The sequence below is a fragment of the Oreochromis niloticus genome, linkage group LG12 (assembly GCF_001858045.2).
Source record: "Oreochromis niloticus isolate F11D_XX linkage group LG12, O_niloticus_UMD_NMBU, whole genome shotgun sequence".
In the NCBI taxonomy this organism is placed as follows: Eukaryota; Metazoa; Chordata; class Actinopteri; order Cichliformes; family Cichlidae; genus Oreochromis; species Oreochromis niloticus.
The window spans coordinates 5,051,576-5,066,929 of NC_031977.2; the positions used below are offsets into that span (position 1 = coordinate 5,051,576).

General features: G+C 38.6%; 1 protein-coding gene and 1 long non-coding RNA gene across 3 annotated transcripts in view; one reads left to right on the forward strand and one right to left on the reverse strand.

The window, feature by feature from the left end:
* unc5db (unc-5 netrin receptor Db) overlaps positions 1–15,354 on the forward strand; it is a 278,720-nt gene that overhangs the window by 114,792 nt on the left and 148,574 nt on the right. The gene's annotated exons all lie outside the window — the stretch shown is intronic.
* LOC102078661 (uncharacterized) lies at positions 4,888–14,109 on the reverse strand. Its single transcript, XR_269615.4, has 3 exons — positions 13,941–14,109; positions 13,808–13,845; positions 4,888–8,873 (listed from the first exon to the last, which is right to left on the reverse strand). It is a non-coding gene; the product is annotated as an uncharacterized LOC102078661 (long non-coding RNA).

Sequence of the window (15,354 nt, forward strand, 5' to 3'; positions counted from 1 at the left end):
CTCAGATGACTGTTTGCTTAAATTTGGGTCTCAAAGAATCTTTTTTTTATTCTGCCTGTACTCTCCACCCCTCTTCTTCTATTGCTCAGGTTGAAGCAGAATTTGCCCGTCTTACATCTGTTGACCTGAAAGGGTTCCTTTTTGCTGTGCTTGACCATTATGGAGAGGTTCGTGGAGCTGTACAAAATCAAGAGCGGCATAGGAGGGCTAACTAGGCTCATAAAATGCTTCGGAGATGATGTAAGTGTTCAACTGCGAAATCTAATCCTTTGTTTAAGTTTTAGGTTATCCAGTTCAACTGATGAACTCATTGAAAGAAAGCTGATAAGTAAAGTCTGTCATCATATTTCACAACTGGACATTTAGTGTGGTAACTTTTACAGAATCTGTGTATATTGGTGGTAGGTTGGATATCATATTCTACTTGAATGTCCTGATAAGCCTGATTCAAAATCTCCAATGATAATCATATATTGATGGAATTATGTATCAAAAAGCTGTGAATTTGGAGCTGTCTACATGTTTCATGAACACTGTATAAAAAGTGTTTTGGTTTTGTTTTTGACTTCTTTGACCAGAGCCCTACACAAAGGAAGAGGACAGAGGACCTCATTTTCTAAAGGAAGAGCCCTCACACACTTTCAAGACTGTGAAGGTTAGCATTGTTTCTTTTAGTAAATTTAATAATGACAGCACCACAGTGGATTTTAAATGAAACATGTGGCATCTATGAAACAACAGATGCCACATGATAACATGTGTACTTTTTCCTCACCAAATGTATTATTACAAGATCTTTGACACTGGATTTGGTCTAGGTTTCAGAGAAACTAACTGGCAAGCTAGCATTGATATTATTAGTGTCTTGTGTTTATTCATGTCTTCACCAGGGTCTTTGACATTTCGCTGCTGTACTGTTCACTTCAGCTTTACATTTGATTTCTCACATTGTATATTGTAATGGCAGAGATATTAGGATATTTAAGGGGCTGCAGTGGCTGCTACAGCTGTGGGGGGCAATACTTTGGTGAAATGTCCTGGACCCTGGAAAAGAGACTGTGTAGACTGGGTAAGCAATTAAAGGTTACTGGCCGAGAGTCATTGGGCAGCTGGGTAAAGGTGGATGTTGATATTCAGTGCCAATTATGCAACCTGTTCAGCCACATCTATATGCTCTTTTTTCATGCTGTTAATATAGGGGGAAAAATAAACTTTAATCAATAAACTGATTAAAGAAGCATTGTCTATGGAGCCACAATCTGATCCTGTAGTGTAGCTGCAGTTTGCACATTTCATGTATTCTCAGCCAGATTTGGTTTAGAGCACAGCCAATATTTAGCATAACTAGATTTAAATTCACACACTGGTGATGGCAAGCTACATTGTAGCCACAGCCGCCCTGGGGCGCACTGACAGAGGCGAGGCTGCCGGACATTGGCACCACCGGGCCCTCTGGCCACGTTTTGTTTCACCAGTAGGCAACAGGTGAAGTGTCTTGCCCAAGGACACAACGACTGAAACTGTCGGAGCCGGGGCTCGAACCGGCAACCTTCCAATTATAAGACGAACTGTCAACTCTTGAGTCGCGATTCAGTCATCCACCCATGTGTGTGAATGACTGAATGTGTAAAGCACTTTGGAGTCCTTAGGGGACTAGTAAAGCGCTATACAAATACAGGCCATTTACCATTTAAATTGAAAATTTTGTTTGAATTCTGCAATTGAAGACATGCTCAGTTATTTATGAACATGGTCTTTGTTTAAAGCAAGAAATGGATTTGTAACATGGGGGTGCATATCTCATTCTGAAAAAACTTTAACAACTAATAAGTGTTACCCAAAGCCAATCACCATCATCCAAAGCATCAGTATGGCTCTTCTTTGGAAAGACATGAATTCTTAAGCACAAAGAATGTTGTGTAATTGTAATTGTGTAATTTTTTTTTTTTTTTTTGTCTTTGAACCCTTTTATAGCCGACAGGTATTGAAGACACGTTTTCTAAGAGGATGAAAGTTGGCATTGCGATGGTGAAAGAAGAAGACATCATCGATGTGTTGGTTGTCCTTGAGGCGGCAGTAATCCTGTCTAATCTGAGGGATGTCTCAAGTGCCATTTCCATGCTGATGGGCCTTCTTTTTGCCCTCAACATAGACTATCCAAAGGAACTTAAGGACATCTTTGAAGTCATTCAGAACATCCTAATGAACATTGGTGGAAGGCAGTGCATCTCACTAGTGCATGGTCTAAGAAACAGACTCTTGCAGAAAGCCATGCAGAACTGTAATTGTATGTTCCTTAGTGTTAAGGACAGTTTTTATTTTACTGTTTGTTTTTTTATTCTTGCAAGTTCTCATTCTCACTTTTGTATGTCACTAAATGACTACACTTTACATTCCAGATTAGACAATTACTCATTTGTTCATGGTTTAAGAAACTTATGTGAACAACAATATAATGGTGGACTTTGCAGATGCTTATCTCATGCAAGTCAGTAGTTTTTCCTTTGTTTTGCAATTGAGCAGACTCAAACTGATGTATCTGAAATATCCATATTATCAAATGTTTCAGAAGCATGCACTCATTTTCAGAGATATTGGTTCTGTGGAATTTGTTGCAATTGTAAACGAAGACAAATACAAGAGTTTGATGTCTTACTTGTTATAAACTGATCTTTACTGTCACTTATCAAAGGTTTTGTACTATTTTAATATTTCAAGTTTTATGCTAACAGGTGTGACTGAGCACAATGAAGTTTAAAAATTTTGTAAATGTAAAGAATAACTTTTCTAAAATAGCAAGTGTCCCGTTGATACATTACATTAATGCAGACTTTATGTTATTACTTCACAAGAATCACTACTGCTCCTAGAGTATTGGTCAGAATTTAATCTTCACCCAAACTGGGCTCAAGACCAAGTTCAAATTTATTGTTTCACAGGGAGCAGCCTTTGAGTTTTGATGGATTGTGAGCCTGATGAGCTACGTCACTGATTTTTCTGTTTCTCAGATGACTAAGATGGCACAATAAATGGTGAATGTTGGGTGCTCATGAGTAATTGTCTTGTCATGTTCTTAAAACAAACTTTCTGTATGAAATGATCAGATAGACTTTAATGGAATCTGTGGGGTTTTATTTTTTTTTTCTGTAAACAACAGAAAATTAATTTAAAGGAATGTAGATATTTAAACCTGAGATCTAAGATAAACCTAACAGGTAGTTTTGCTGAAATGGATGTTAGAAAGCTAAAAAAACAAAACAAAACTTAAGATGTTTAATACACATTTTTCTTTACATCCAGTCAATCAACTCTGATAATTAAAATGAAACTGATTTACAAGTTCACTCAGCTACCTTAAGGAGCTCAGTTAATTAATAAACTTAAATCAACTTAGCTAACAGATTATGTTAGTTAAGCTAAAATAGATTCCTAAGTTAAAAGAACTACTAAAGTATTTGAATTAACTAAAAAACCCAAGTCAACTGAACTAGGACAAGAGTTTAAACAATAGATTATTTTAATTTAGCTGAAAGGGTTTTCCCAAGTAAAAATGACAATTAAAGGAGTTGAACTGACTAACAAATCTCAGTCAACTAAACTAAGATGAAAGTTTAGACAACATGTGATTTTTCATTAAGATAACAATTGGTTGTGTTATAAGAACAAACTCTATTTCTTGACTTAACTTAAAATTTTAAGGCAGCCCTTTACCTCATATTTTTAAGTTGAAACAACAAGTTATATTTTACAGTGTGGTGGTAGACAAACAGAAGAAGACGGCTGTAGTGATCGATGTAGCAGTTCCGAATGACAGCAATATCAGGAAGAAGGAACACGAGAAGCTGGAGAAATACCAAGGGCTCAGAGAAGAGCTCGAGAGGATGTGGAGGGTGAAGGTGACGGTGGTCCCCGTGGTAATCGGAGCACTAGGTGCGGTGACTCCCAAGCTAGGCGAGTGGCTCCAGCAGATCCCGGGAACAACATCGGAGATCTCTGTCCAGAAGAGCGCAGTCCTGGGAACAGCTAAGATACTGCGCAGGACCCTCAAGCTCCCAGGCCTCTGGTAGAGGACCCGAGCTTGAAGGATAAACCGCCCGCAGGGGCGCGCTGGGTGTTTTTATATATATATATATATATATATATATATATATATATATATATATATATATATATATAAGTATATAGTCAAGGCTAGCTTCCAAGCTACTAATGGCAGCTTTGTCCATTCATTGTATTTATTGGCTTTCTTACAACTCATGCCTTAGAGATGATTGGAATCCCTTTAGCTTAAAATGTAAATTAAACAGATTAGTCTAAGGCTACGTCCACACGTACCCGGGTATTTTTGAAAACGCAGATTTTTCTATGCGTTTGCACCTTTCGTCCACACGTAAACGGCGTTTTTGGTCACTGAAAACGGAGATTTCTAAAAACGCCTGCCAGGGTGGATATTTTCGAAAACTCCGTTTTTGCATTTACGTGTGGACAAGAAAAACGGAGAAAACGCAGCGTCAAAGGTGTGCGCCTCTTTTGACGTCACACTGTGCGCCACGTTTTGTTTCGGTAAAATGAATTTCTACAATACTGTTACTGTTAATTGTACTCTCTGCAGTGTTTAAATGCTTACATATACACACACAGTTACTGTCCCTCCACACATACGACTCGGTTCTGCTTCTACTCCCCATCTTTGTTTACTATTTCCCACCGAGGCTTCTAGACTTCTGATTGGCCAACATTTCTACACGGTTAGGAATATATCGCCACCTGTTGCTTTGGCATGCTCCTAGCAGCGTTTTCCTTCATTTCTGCGTTTACGTGTGGACGGGATTATTTTTTAAAACGAAAACGGAAAATCTCCGTTTTCAAAAATACCCGTGTACGTGTGGACGTAGCCTAAATTTTTAGGAGAAAATCAACACTGGAAGCCTCGAACTTGTAGATCTTGCCTATGTGAACCTTAAATTACTGGACAGTATGGTACTATTTAAAAAGACTTATCTCCTCAATAATAGAAATGGGTGGTTAGAAGGAACTCATAACAGGAATTTAGGACTCAGTGAGGTCTTTTCCAATGACCTTCATGTACCTCCAGGAAATCTATGAATAATTTAAAACCTCCATGGGTTTTATGTAACTACAGCTATTCTGATGGTATATGTTTAGGTTTCAAGACACCGTCTTTACTGTTAATAAAATCACAGACTTCTGTTTCCATTAAAATTACATTCAGAGTATTTATGTTGTGTTTGATATCAGTCACTTCATCAGAGGATTGTTTGAACACATAATTAGTCAAGTGAATCCATCTGTTAAGGGCTAGATAAGTTGGAGCAGCTGTCTAATTTTTACAACTGTCTTTCATGCCTTGTATTCTATCAATATATCTGAGACTAAGTACGTGAGAAAAAAAAAACAGATAGACAGATAGATAGATAGACATACACACGCACACACACCTAGAGTGTGGACTTTGTAATTCAGAGGTCTATAGGCTAATACTGTATGTATTATGTTCTCTTTAGATGCTTTAAAGTCTGACTAGTTAATGCTGTTCATTTCCTCTTTCATCAGTTATGCTTACTGCATATCATTTTGAGAGTGAAAACTGATGCATATTTCATATTCATTAACTCAAATTAGGCTCGGCTTGTTCATCAGCATCCCCACGTCAGTAAGTGCCTGCTGCCATCGCCACTCTTTACTGACTGACAGTCCAAACCGCCCCTCCTTTTTCCAACCTCTTTCATTATCCATGGCACTTTGCTATCTTCCATTTCCTTTTAAGGGAGTTAGAAAAATTACAGGCCATTTTATCTTGACTTACTATGTCTCTGGGTGGCGATTGGTTAGCTCTCACTACAGTCATCTCACTTAACTGCCCGTGGTGCTGCCAGGCCAAGTGAGATTTCCTTTCTACCTGCTGGCCCAAGTGGATTAACAATTAGGAGAGCCTGAGGATGTCCTCGCAGTAGCCCTTGGCTTATACCCACCTTATATCAGTAGTAAACGCAAAAGCACAGATAAGGGCAGTCTGAACGGGAAGGCTTTGTCCTGCCTCAGTAATAGACAGCAACATTGTGTATTGGATTAGTTCGGCTAATCAGAGGAGGAGATCAGTGAAGAATTGGAATGTTATTGATTAGGACATGAGCCCTCAATGCCACAAGGAGCACCTGATAACATCTCTTATTTACCAACTAGCCTGATGAATCACTAGGCTCTGATAAAGCTGACAATGCCCTTGAGCAAGAGATGCTCAGGGAGGACCATGTATATCTCCAATGTGTTTTGTGTTACAACCAAGGACAAGACTTTTTTTTTAATAGATTATTCCCATCCCATCATTAAAAAATGTTGTTAGCAGCTATTTGCATGTCACATTTTAGCAGTCAGCCCTAATTAGCTTTACCATTTTGGACCAATGTTAAACAGTCATACCAAAAAAATAAATACAAACAATAATATTCCTTAATGGTAGATACCTTTACCTCCGACAGTAACCTCGCTGAACTAGAAAGCAATGCAACCATAAGGCAATTGTCATTTTGAGCACCAGCCAGACTGCAGACACACCCCAGTGTTCACAGACAGCTTGGCTCATGAGAAATGATATACTGCATTTATTTGCTAACAAACCCCCGTAAGACTATAGGCAACAAGCTTAAAAAGCAGTGGTGAAAAGCATTCTAGGAAGTGGGAGTAGACATCTCTCTATCACAAACTACCCCCAGATTGCCCTCAGTGGGATCACAGAGTAATGAGATATATTGGTAAAAGGGAGTGCTGAGCAGTATAAAGAGTTTTTAAGGTATATAGACATATTTTCACACTTTATGTAGGATGAGACATTACACTTTATGTCAATATAATTTAAAGTTGCACTGATACATAAAGTCAGGCCAGGGTCGCCATCTCTTCTTTCTTTTACTCTCTGGGCAACTCTGTCATAACTTTCACAAGTTTTCCTGATTACTGCCAAGAGGCAGAGTTTAGAAACGTTCTTCATTCAAAATGTGCAATCAACAAATTAGCACCTTTGTAGACAAACCTACTTCTTCTTTTTACTTTCTTTTTGTTTTGTGGTTTCTTTCTCCTGTCTCTAATATATAGTAGTTTGTAATAGCATTTCGATCACTATATCTTACTTGGTTTGTTGTCTGAAACGTTTCCGTATTTCCGAATCGTGAAAGTAGTTGTTTTGCTGTCGAATATAAACATGAATATTTACTTGTATTAAAATCAGACTCAGAGTACTTATGATGCATATAACAGGAATAACTTCATCAGAGGGCTATTTGGATGCTGCATAATTAATCAAGTAAATCCATCTGTTGAGGTTTGGATGATTTGATAAAGTGACAGTTTTTACAGCATGCTTCTTCTCTGTTAAGAACTGTGACATATATCTGAGACTCGAGAGTGGAAGAAATATGAAGGGAGCTATATGAAAAGAATATTACCAAGGCTTAGACCAATATGGGATTAGGATTTGATTCAGCAGTGTTTGGGTGTCAGTCAGTAAATCCTCTAATGGATTCTGCCTAACCCTGCCATAAAGAAGAAATTTCATTAGTCAGACATTCAGTAGGACGTTCAAGGGTCCCATGATGATAACGAGTATGAAAATGTAAAGGAGAATATAGAGCACAGGATCAAGTATCTGCTGTGGCAAACCCATACTGCCCAACGCTGAGTGAATATCAACGGTAATTGTGTGTTTTTATAATCATTTTTGTCCACACAGGTGATAGCCAATGGTGGTTATGATGCAAACCTCTAATGATAGCAACAGAACACAAAGCAAAAGTTCACCAGTGAAGACCCAACAAAGGCTTTTACTGAATACAAGAAAGTCACTTTATCAAGGCACTCAGGGGAGGGCAGGCAACAGACGCCTGAAGAGTAAAACAAGAAACAAAAGCAGATTTTCTTTAAAATTAGTATACCAACATGATAAAAAGTCTGGTGATAAAAAGCTGTTACACTGGTCGGATAGGACGATTAGACTTTGTGAGGAGGAAAGCAGCATTATTGCACGCTCTGGGATTCCTCTATGATGGATCCAAGATTGCAGGTACTAACAAACACCTACCACAAAGCAATGAAAGTTGTTAAAGAAAATGGTAGATTGCTTTTGTACAGAGTGCTTCCTAACATGAAGCTTGTTAAAACTGTGAGTGGTATTTTTTTTTTAAACATGCTGCAGATTCTCAATGTTATTCTTGTGAATTTAAGTCCTTGGCAGTCCAAGTTTCTCCTCTGTAAAAATCTACTGTGGTAACTGAGCAGACAGGTTGGCTTGCCGTATGCACACCATGACTGTAGCTTTAACAGTGCAAGTAAAACAGCAATAAGGCTAAACTTTAGAACTCCAGTTTCTGATCATCATATATCACAGTAAAAAGGAACATATACAGACCGCCCTTGAAACATCCTGTCTTCACAAACTTATTTAATGCCACTGACTTTAATGCAAACTGAGAATTTCACATGGTTAAGATTCACATCAGCCTTAGGAGATTAGCAAAGTGAGTGTAGGTGGGTTTTTCTGAGCTCCATCCCCTGAAGTAAACTTCGTCCTATTTCCTATTGTGAAACAAGCCTCGGAATTTCCTCTCACAGTCGCCGTGAAAGCCTCCCTGTCTCACCAAATCTGGGAGACGCTCAGCGGGGCTCCCGCTGGGAGAGCTGACTGATCTCCTGGGTGCTGGGTGTAAACTGGTCCCCTCCCACCCGTATGTCTAGGACGGCGGGGGAGTTGTCACTCATCTGTGCTAACTCTCGTGTCGCTTTCCAAAGTGTGATTAGCGTGAGAGGAAATCGACATCCACCTGGCTCCATCGGGGGAAAACTCTTTATCCTTGTTTGTTCTAAAAGAGGAGACGTGTTTATGCTGTTAGGACTTGCACACTCTGCTTTATGTGATTTTAATTGAGGCAGTTAAACCTCCCTTGGAGAAATCTGGCTATGAAGCGCTTGGTGTTGCACACAAACATGTTTCCATATAGAGTCCTGGTGCTTAATAGTCACTCGAGGAGCAGACGGAAAAGGAAGGGCAAAGAAACTACTGACCTTTTTTTCCCAGCGTCTGTGGATTGTGAATGCTATCATTGGTGAGCAGCGAGCAGACAAAACAGAAGCTGTATCACGTGTACGTGTATGTGAATGTCCGTGTCTCTGGGTACATTTGTTATTTGTACTGCCTGTGTTGGAATTGCACATTTGTACACAGTGAAAGAGTATTTTCTGTGAATTGGTGTGTGTGTGTGTGTGTGTGTGTGTGTGTGTGTTTGCACATAGTTACGCATGTGTTGATACAGTTTATCTGTTTCTTGCGGTGGATTAAGAACGGGAGTGAGCACGTGGAGCTCTAAATCATTAATTTTCATAGCCATAACAGACACAATAAGCTTGCAGTGTTATTTCAAAAATTCAAAACTTCATCTTAGGACTTTTTTATATCAGTCTGGTATATTCTAATTTAAAACAACCCAATTCCCTTTTTGCTTTTCTTAATTATTACCATTAAAGTTCATGTCTGCGTCAATGAATGATGGTGTTGGTAGAGTTCCCAAAAGTTTATTTGGACTTCATTTACACACACGTCCATTAGGACAGGGATGTCAAACTCATTTTACATTATCAGCCATATGCAGCCCATTTCAATCTTGAGTGGACCAGACCAATGAAAAGGTTTTTAACTGCACATTTAATCCCTGAGATTTTAATATTAGAAAAAAAGCAGTGCAATTTCAACAATATATCACAGTTTTTCTGAATAACAAGGAAATGAAAGAAATCTGTGGCCCTAATATAAAAGACATAACAGCGCTACTGCTGCTGTTGAGAGAGATACCCATCGGGGAGTTTATTTCTGACTTTCAGAATGAAGACAAAGGACATGCAGTAAGCTTCACACCCTCATTCACATAAAACTACAGTAATTAGTAACCATAAGTGCATGGCTAAAGTGGAACAGCTAAAACAGTCGTAAACTTTACTTGACATTCTTTTTTAACTTTTTAGTTCTGCTAACTTATTAAGTCTTTTTTATTTGCATAAATTGGCTCAGCTGCCTCTCTTTTTCTCTTTGCCGTGCCCTCCCCCACGCATGGCCTTTCGCCAGCAAACATGGCAGGTGGAAACAAAAAAAAGAACAGTTAAAGAGAGGAAATAAGTTCTCTCTACAAACTTTCAGTCGCACATCTAATTTCAAGTCAAGCCAAATGATAGAAATGCAGTCCTTCTGTAACACACCCACATTCATTTCAAATAGTGCAGGGGAGTGAGTTTTAGCCCAGACATGTCTGCGTCATAAGTGTTGATTATGAGGAAAATAAAATTTAATGTTGATTACATAATAATGATAGTGTCAATTTAAAAGATTAACGGTGGGAATAACCTAAAAACACACCTTGAGTGGCAAGCTAGGAGCGATCACTCTGACCATCACTCTGAGTGGTCTCCAATGGAATGAAGTTAAACCAGTTATTGCAATAAAACTGTTGTGCTATTTAAGGTTCATCAGATGATTTTTTGGTGGGGTGAAGTTGATTAGTTTTCCTTTTTGGACATCTGTTTCTGTGTGGTCTAGAAGGTGCCTGTGCACAGTTAGCGTATCCATTGTGGTGTTCATTTAGAAATGTTTTGATTTATGTGTGGAGTGTGAAGGTCTGAGTAAAGCAGATAAACGGCCTCAGCGCTCACCTGCCAAGCAGCCTAGGGGGGCTTGTTGAAGCTCTATTGGTGTTTGTGTGCTATCAGGATGGGGTGGACAGAGGGCTAGGCTTAAAAAAAAACTGCTGGTGACACTGTGGCACCCTCTAGCCACTCAGCCACCACGGCCTCACCTCACTTTTCCAGCGCACGGCATATATCTCGAGCAGAAACATAATGGCCTCTAAAGCCAGGATTGATGTTATCGTTGCCCCGGGGTTGCTTTGTGAGCCAGTTAATGGGGTTGTTAACCGAATGTGGCCAGGACAATACACCTCACACACACATCACACACATATATATATATACAGACACACACACACCCTCGTACCACCATTATACACCCCTATGGGGTTGGTGAGGGGGTGGTTATAACTTCTATTTTTCCTAGAGATGATTTTATTTAGCCTTACCACATGTTTGCTGCCAGAGCAGAGAACTTGGTTGTAAAACTTTTCTTTCTCTTTTTACGAGAAAGAAAGGAGCTTTTTGTCGATGATGATGAGTCAGCGGGTTCAGCTTTAATACCTGAGCTGTCACAGGAGTATTGATGCATACACTGGTGTTTTTATATCCAATTTTGAACCTTGAGAGGGTGCTCTGAGACACTTAACCGTAAAAGTGAGGATATAGAATGACTCGAGCAGCAGCTCAGTGCTGCATGATTACAGCAAGACAAAAAAGAAAATTCAGGGGCGGGAATTTCACTCTTTTTTTCTTTGGCCTTTTCTCTGTATAGTAGAATAGCTGACAGTGTAATCATTGGTGAGAAAAACAGCGGTATGCTCTGAGGTTCTCTACTGGATCCTGTAGTTAGCTGGATGGCTTTTGATTGTAAGCCTCCTCAAAAGTTCACTGTTTGCTATCCATCCTTTTTCAGTCTATTATCTAGGATAGAAGGAGGCTCAACAGGGTTGGCTACATATCCGTCTACCTATTAACTTTGTCAAGCACTTCTTGTGCGATTCCGAGGTGTACCATCATCACAGCATGGTTCGACATTCTTAAAAGATTTTTTTTTTAACATAATTGCTACGTTCATCTTTATACATATTCTTGGTCCAAATTACTTTTTTTACTAAAAGGAAAATGTAACAACACATTTGCACTTTCATGAAGCTAAGTTGCAGAGGAGTAAACCATGACTGCACTCTTCAGGACTAAAGTGCTTTGCTTCAGAGCTCTCTTTTTAGCTATTACAAGGCATATGTTTGGTGATGGGTCAGTCTAGCAACCCATCATACCTATCAGGCAGTATTTACAATAAATGACTACTCACAAATCTACAGGGAGCAGAGTATATTAATTTAAAAACTAAGGGAAAACTAATATTTAGATGAATATGGAAAGGTTAAACAAAGTCACAGGGATCAAATAATTAATATAACTGCCCCATCATTATGACATAGGCAGACCTGACTGGGACTGGGACTGTTTGGAACTTTTATTAAACTAATATGCAGTTTAAATGCATTGTTATGGTGTTTAAAAACTTTTGCTTTCTTATTTTTGTCTTGGTGCCTGCGCAGTCTGAGAGTAAGTAACAAACAAATATAAGAGCAGATTTAAACCAATAAGTTGCAAGTTATTGCATATAAAGCTTACATGTCCTGTTTTAGGATTATTTGTCTACAGTGAGGCTTACAAAACAATGAAATAGCTTTATACAATAGGCTTATACCTTTATAAAATCTGGTGCACCAAGGTCAATGGGCTCCTTCCAGATTGACAATGCAATTTAAAAATTAATTGTCAGTAGGCAGTGGTTTTATTTGTACTTATACCTTACCTAGATCATAACCTGCTCAAGGGAAGGTTAGATATCCATCATATGCTGCAATGGTGATGTACCCTGTGCAAGAAATCACTTTTGTGCTACTCCCACTTAGTAGCACTAGTCACAAGTATCAAGACTTTGCTAATCTAACATTAAAATAAGCCCTGCACAACAGGAAACATCTATATGGTCTGCAACTACATACACCTTTACACCTTAGAGGGCAAACTGAATAAGATATTGTTTGTTGGAGAGTCAGAGTACAGCCTCAACAGGTTTCCAGTCTGTCGCAATGCTAAGCGAGACATTCAAGCATTGACACGCACATTTACACCTACGGCCAATTTTGAATTACCCATTACACTAATAAGCATGTCTTTGGACTGTGGGTGGAAGCCGAGAACCCAGAGAGAACCCATCTTTAGAAGTATTGCAAATACTTGGAAAATTTAACAGATGCCTAAAACCCACATAAAATGGCAACTTTCAAAGAGATTTTGAAATGGGTTTATTCCAAGATCCTTCTGCATGTTTTAGCACCTTACTCCGTCTCACAACCATACATTACAGTTGTGTCAACCAGTAAATCAGGACCTTCACCATCATACTCAGCTCCCTCATCATCATGACAGTCCAGTACAGTTTCTCTTACACTGACTCACAGCATCACAGATTGTGAAGGAACACATCTTAAATGAGTTGTTTAGCTCAACTCTAAAATCCCCTGGTCTGAGGTATCCCACAAAACTGTTTTGTAAAGATACAAAACTGTGACCCCATACTGGAAACTCTACAACTAGGCCATGTCTTGAGATTCCATTATAATAAGAATTGCTAGCAGAATTAGTAAAAAGACACAAACCTCTACAGTACAGTAAAATAATTTAAGCTCTGATAAAAAAGGTTACTGATTTAGGCTTGGGTTAAAAAATAATCAGTGTGCAGGAAAAAAGCTGGCACCACATGTTAAACATAAATTAGCTTATCAACAATACTAACAGGTATAAATAATTAAAACCTTGTAACTACTCTGCAGTGGGGTGTACTAGAATTATTTATTGGATATTAATTGTAATGATGATATAATATTTAGATGTTTTAGATCCATTAGCATGCCAAGCTTACTTGAAACAGAGTAACTATAAAGTTATGCAGGCTACTTTGAGTAATTGTTAATGTGAAGGAGTCCAATTTTTTTTTTAAAAAACACAAGGTTCTTTGGTGGTACCTAAAATGTGTGACAGCCTAAAAGCTTTCAACAAGCAAATAAATCAATAACTCAATGAATAAATAAAAAAAATGAAGCCTCACCATCACCAGTACGCCGATACGCCAATACGCCGTGAGAACTGGTCACGAGCGAACAGTACAAACCAATTAGCAACTTTACAGTAACATATTAAGTCCAAACACAAATAAAAAACATTTCTCAAATGACAAATACCTCGTTGGCTGCTTGTCCTGAAAAGAGGTCCTTAAGTCCTTGTGTTGCTTTTTCTTTTAGTAAACCTTTAGCTTAAAATCGCTTCATGAGAGACATCTGCTCCCTCGCAGTCCATGAAAGTCTCGTGTACTCTCGTTAAGGGTATTCTCACGAGACACTAGCTTTTACACTTCACACATGTACATTTCAAATAAAGACATTTCAACACAAACTGTTTATATATATTCATGAAATTATGTAACTTATTATAAATCAGTCATCTACATCATGAAATCTACACAGAACATTTTAACAGCATTTACAGCAAAGATATTTGCAGCCCATTTAAATTTTCTTAATTTTGCTCCACAACAATTCTTTCAATAAAGTACAAATAAAATTGTTCATATTCATCAATTTTTTTGTTTTCTCAAAGTCACAGGACAAAAAAAGGAATGGTAGATGTGTCACTAATTACTCAATGGACGTTAAGAGGCTAATAATTGGGATGAACACGAGCAATATAGTGTTTAAATTGCAATTTACTTCTTTCTATTAAAGGAAGAAAAGAAAAGGGAAGCTGAAATATGTGGAAATAAAACTCAAATAAACTCAACACCCTCCCCCGACACTTTACACCACTGCTGAATCCAGTTACAGATCAAACACCAATAGTGTGTGGCGACTTTACACTTGCGTGGGTTGATTTGATGAAGCAATCTGCATTTATCTCCCCATACAGACACCGACAAAGAAATACAAAACAACTTTTGCTTTGTTTGGGATGCTGTTGTTGTTCTAATTACTGCTGTTTCCCACCATCACAGCATAGTGTCACTTTTGTTCTCACCATTTTTATAACGCTGCATGATGTTAGTTGCAGTTGTTAGTAGCTTTTTTGGGGGGTTGCCAGGCTGGATTTCACATTTTGCAGGCTTAAAATTGGGTATTATTTCAAGGAGCCATAGCTGTGGGTTGGGAACGAAGAAGTGGGCACAAGGCCTAACGCAGAAAAACGTGGCTATCAAATATCCTTCCCGAAGTAATAGATGGAAAAAGACTCTAATGGCTTTTTTGACATGCACATACATGTATAAGATGTCTCACTGTACGCTGGGGCTTTTGTGTGCAAGTCAGTGTTGCTCACATGCAATAAAATGTGGGCAGACTGAAACAGTGGCTAGTTTGGGAATTCGTTTCAAACAAAGTGTCAGTACTTTAAGTGCTCCAGTTACTGAACAGCAGGGGAAGAGAGAGAGAGAGGAACAGAACAGCACCTGCAGGATTCTTCTGGCAACTTAAGTCCTGGTGTAGAAACAAGCCCTGTAGTTGATGTGTTGGAGTGTACATAATGAGAGCCTAATAGAGAATGACGCTAATGTTCTAATGCTGTTCTGAGATCTGAAGTGTAGTGTCCTCGGTTTTACTTGAAAGA